Raw genomic sequence first — 5,020 nt, 5'->3', positions numbered from 1 at the left:
AACTTCACACCGGGCTCTCAGGAGCAACCACGTGCACGCTACTGACCAGGAGGCCCATTTAGAACAAAGTTTGCTACCTGACAGCTCTGAGTACGACATTGTTTAGTTTTGCAAAACCATGAAGCCAATTTGAGGATCCCCTCGCAACTGGGAGTATCGAAACTTAGCCTCGTGTATGTGCGCGGCTTTGACGAGGCTTTAACTGGATTCGCTCAGCAGGAGTTATTGCCTGCCTTGGTATTGCTGTCCTACATATACATGACTGTCAGGGTAATTTTAAACGCACTTCACTCTCGTCACTCGTTGAGCTTAGAAAAGCAGCTAGCCGCGTGGCATGAGGATGAACGTTACCGCACTCTGGGGCGCAGAGAGCTTGGCGCGAGCATTTACTACCATAGATCAGATGTAATGCAAGTATAATTTACTGCAGTTAGCAGTGACAGGAATAATGACGCATTGGCGTTTCGAGTATGCGTATTCCCTTTGGCGCAGTTGTATCTAACGTGCATGTTGCATCACGTCCAGGTGCCGAGCGTGGGCGCAGTTCTGCCGCAACGTCAGCCTGGAGAAGAAGGCGCCGTCGCAGCTACGAGAACTCAGGATTTGCTCGAGGCACTTCGAACCATCTGTGCATCTGCCGTCAGGAAGGCTGCGACACGATGCTTTGCCTACTCGAGCAAGCATTGCCGGTAATTTTTGTTATCAAACCTTTAAGGCATTCGCCGCTCTTGAAATGTCAGGTTTTGTGAAAAAATGAAATTTTTCCTTTTTGTCGTAACCGTAAACAGTCTAGCGTCTTTTGCAAAACGAATTATGTATCTGTCTTGTGGCTTTAAAAATTACAGTAAATTTTTACCTGCACCCTGCTAAGCGAAAACGAAAATGGAAGTATCGCTTTCACGTGAGCACATATAATTATATACATGTCGTGTGTGTGTGTGTGTGTGTGTGTGTGTGTGTGTGTGTGTGTGTGTGTGTGTGTGTGTGTGTGTATATATATATATATATATATATATATATATATATATATATATATATATATATATATATATATATATATATATATATATATATATATATATATATATTCGTTTTACGTCTCTTGCATGCAAGTTTAGTGATTCAACAGTTGTCAGTATTTGAATCAACTAGACGCTCACACAAGGGGGTGCTCCAGCCCTTTTGTCTACTTTCTGTATGCCGTGCGACATTGTACAAGGCGTATTTTTCCGCTGTTGGGATCGAAACTTATTTTCTCCCGGTATGCACTGTACACTGTATGTGAGGTTCGTGACAAATGTCCAACATAGCATAGAATTAGTTTTGTGCTTGTGGTAAGCTAATGGCACAAGCTTAGTAGGCGAAGGGTGCTCAAGCGAATTTCTAGGCACGGGTGCGGAAAAAGTACACTGACGGTGTGAATACTCTTGCCTGATATTTCCGGTAAAAAAAAGGATAATGGAAGTGGGATATTTGGTAGTCTGGTATGGCAAAGGGCTCCAAAGGATCTTAACGTGCGTATGTCAGTCTTCCGGTTCAGGCTGCTTGATGCCGCTAGCCACTTCAGCAACGGAAACCAGGCGACTCTACATGTTTTGCAGCAAGTGGGAGTTGAATCTTTCATATTCACCGTGAAACCTTGTCTCATGAACGGTCCCTGTCCTGTCCATAGGGCATTCTCGTCCTTCCTATGATAGCTCAAAAGAAGTGAGGGGGAAAAAAGGGTGAGCCTTCCTAAATGTTTGATGAATTTTAGTACTCCAGAACTTTGCTTTCTTGTATGCAGAGCTTCTTTTTTTACCTTCAGTCTTATCAGGATGCAATCTTATGCCGACTTGGGCAAGGTACGCTTGGTGAAAAGCTTCTCGAGATATTGTGTGCTCATGTGTTATGTATCAAAGCACGCACTGAACGATTATAGAAATGCACTAATAATTGTTTGTGTTGTTGCCTTTTACCTCAATATGCATGCTAGCGAAAGCCAATGTTTGTACAGGTTTTTATTTTTTGCGATAATTGCTTACGAATTCATTCTTGTTGCATCTCATTGCGTAGGCCATAGGCTGACCTGCATAAATCTGTAATCAATATGGGGCCTATTACTTCATTTGCGAGCTATCGTTGTTTGTGTGATAGGCGAATTTCGCACTCTTCAAAGTAAAACATAGCATATGAAAATTGCAAATGATTTACTGGTGCTCCACAGCTGCTGATGACATCAAACTAATGTGCCTAACGATTAAGGGTGGTAAACAGAATTTTATTTCACTGGATAAGCATTTTTCTTTCTAGAGTGATGACAATGTGAACCGCATGCTATGGAAGCTATAGTTCTTTGGAAATTATTTACTATAAAGGTACTGAATTCTCTTTTCTCTCCGCAATAATGTTGCCATTTCAGACACCTCAAGCGAATGCAGCAGCGACATGGACTGTTCACAATCTCTGAGCGAAACTTCGGCATCAGTGCGCCGGGCTGGAGAACCAGGTGAGCAGAGTTGTATGCATAACTGACATAAATCTTTTGAAAATGGTGACGACTGAAAGCTCATTGGACTGCTTCCTATGATAGCTGCTGTCTCCGGTGAACCTGTTTCCAAGGGGTACGTCCAGAGTCGGCCGTCCCAGTCGCTGCTACTCTTCCAAGAAGGTGATTGTTACTTCGTATCTGCTCGAACAGCCTGAGGAGGTATGGCTCAGAAATATGCTACAATTCCTTGTCTGTGCGCTGTGCAGATGCAGATGGTGCCACTCCTACTGGTTCTACGCTGAACCAAGCTTGTTCCCACGCCAGTGGCTTCATAATGGTTCAGTGTAAGTGTTAATTCCGCCTGTGGTGCTTAGTTATTATTTGTGCATTGTTGGGTTGCTGGCTTCCCTGTCGGAACTGTGCTGTCACTAAATTTTGTTCTTTATATTCTGTGGGCGCAGCTGACCACACATATGCAGGACCAAGCACTGAAGCAAGCGCTTCATCTCTGGAACCTGGCACGGCAGGGGTGGCCGCAACACTGTCAGCGAGTGCTGATCTGTCACCAGGAGCTCCGTTCAGCAGTTCGCCTCTTTCTTATGAAGGTTAGCAATTTTACAACGCTTTCGCAATATTGCGCACTTTTTGGTGCTACAGGACTACATGCAGCTATGACTAAACCCGACGTAGCAACTTATTGCTCTTCCGTCGACTCTGTACGTTGCAGGATCTTTCACCAGCCCCATCAATGAAACGCGGCCACTGCAGAAACTTCGAGCCAAGCTCAGGCAGCTGCGTAACCCCAACAAGAGGCTGCAAGGACTGCTGTTTCAGCGCCGTCACATGAAGACCACTGCCGAATTGGTAGATAGTCTGCGTGAGCATTTAACACCAGCTGTTGCTGCTTTTGTTGAAGCTCAGTTAAAGATGCACAATGTCAGCAGGTTTGGCCGTCGATGGTGCAGCCAAAACAAAACCTTTGCTTTAGGTTTATACTTCCACAGCCCAAAAGGTTACAGATATTGTAGGAAACTCCTGAAACTTCCATCTGTTAGGTCACTGCAGCTGTGGCTTGCACGCGTACCATTGAGGGTTGGATTTTATCCTGAAGTTTTTGATTTGATCGAGAAACGGGCAGCGTCTTTTCCACGGCAAGACAGGGCTTGCACCATAATTTTTGATGAAATGCATGTTTCAAAGGAGCTGTCGTAAAATCCAGTGTCGGACAGATTTGAAGGCCTTGAAGAGTACAGTGCAGCACAAGGTCCAAATCTTGCAAACAAGGCGCTTGTGTTTATGGCCAAAGGAATATGTACGCCGTGGAAGCAGCCCCTTGGCTACTTCTTTGGAGATAAGGCAGCGCCTGCAACTTTTCTGCATGACCTTCTCTTCAAATGACACAAAATGTTGGTTGGAGCTGGATTGCAGCCTGTGGCTGTGGTTTGTGATCAGGGGAACCAAAATGTTTCTCTGTTTTCGAAACTTGTGACCCCTGAAAAGCCGTACTTAAGTGTGAATGGTGAACCGCTTTTCTTTATTTTTGATCCACCGCATTTGCTCAAGTGCTTGCGCAATATGCTCTTCAAGTATGACTTCAGGGTAGGTAGTGACACAATTAAAAGCTCGTACATACGACAGGCTTATGAGAAGGATCGAGAAATGCAAATTCGGTCCATCCCAAAGTTGAGTGCCCGGCACTTTAATTTAACTTTTGCTTCGAAGATGTCTGTGAAACTCGCAGCACAGGTATTCAGCAATCATTGCGCTGCTGCATTGTGCACATTGGTAACATTCCAACAGTTGCCATCAGAGGCTATCCACACAGCCAGATTTGTTGAGAGGATCGATAGACTCTTTGACAGTCTAAATACTTCACAGAAGCGGGGAAAGTCTCCGTATGCATCTGCAATTTGTGCAGGATCTGTGCATGAAGAGTTTAAGAGTGTATTGCAGTTTTCGAAAACATCGAAGTTCTAGGCTGTGCGCGGCAGCCTCTTTGCATCCGTGGCTTCTGCCAAACTATGAGGGCTGTGCTGCTGTTATGGAACCACCTGACCTCTCGCTATGGTTTGACATACCTCCTTACCAGGCACCTGAACCAGGATGCACTTGAAAACACCTTTGCTGTTAAGTCGAAATCTGGATCGAACAGCAACTCTTCTTGCCGGCAGTTTCAAGCAGCATTTAGGCATCTTTTAGTTGGCAACCTTTTCAAACTGTCGGAAAGCAGCAACTGTGCTGAAGACATGTCTAGCCTTCTAGCCACTCTACCAGTTTGTTTATCTAAGTCTGCTCCTTCTCTCTGTACAGCTGCCACATTTTTGCCAGTTGCAGTAGAAGTTTTGCCATATGATTATCAGTTTCCAATACTAGAGAACAACATTGTCTATTTTGCTGGCTGGCTTGCCTACAAGTTTATGAATGATCACAGGTGTGTTACAGGGCCACATACGGGCGAGGTGAGGCTTAGAAAATGCCGCCTTTGCCGATCAGAGCCAAGTTCTCTTCTACTGTCAGTTCCTACACCCTCGTTTGTAGCTTTCATCAATG

At 44.8% G+C, this 5,020-nt stretch overlaps 1 long non-coding RNA gene across 1 annotated transcript; it reads left to right on the top strand.

Annotated features, from left to right (window-relative positions):
* The first annotated feature begins 638 nt into the window (after positions 1-638).
* LOC142568129 (uncharacterized) lies at positions 639-2,645 on the top strand. Its single transcript, XR_012825366.1, has 3 exons — positions 639-689; positions 2,402-2,488; positions 2,573-2,645. It is a non-coding gene; the product is annotated as an uncharacterized LOC142568129 (long non-coding RNA).
* The last annotated feature ends 2,375 nt before the right edge of the window (positions 2,646-5,020 follow it).

This window comes from Dermacentor variabilis, unplaced genomic scaffold, assembly GCF_050947875.1.
Source record: "Dermacentor variabilis isolate Ectoservices unplaced genomic scaffold, ASM5094787v1 scaffold_17, whole genome shotgun sequence".
NCBI classification, from domain to species: Eukaryota; Metazoa; Arthropoda; class Arachnida; order Ixodida; family Ixodidae; genus Dermacentor; species Dermacentor variabilis.
The sequence above is the reverse complement of the archived record's forward strand: the minus strand, read 5'-3'. Positions and strand labels throughout refer to the sequence as shown.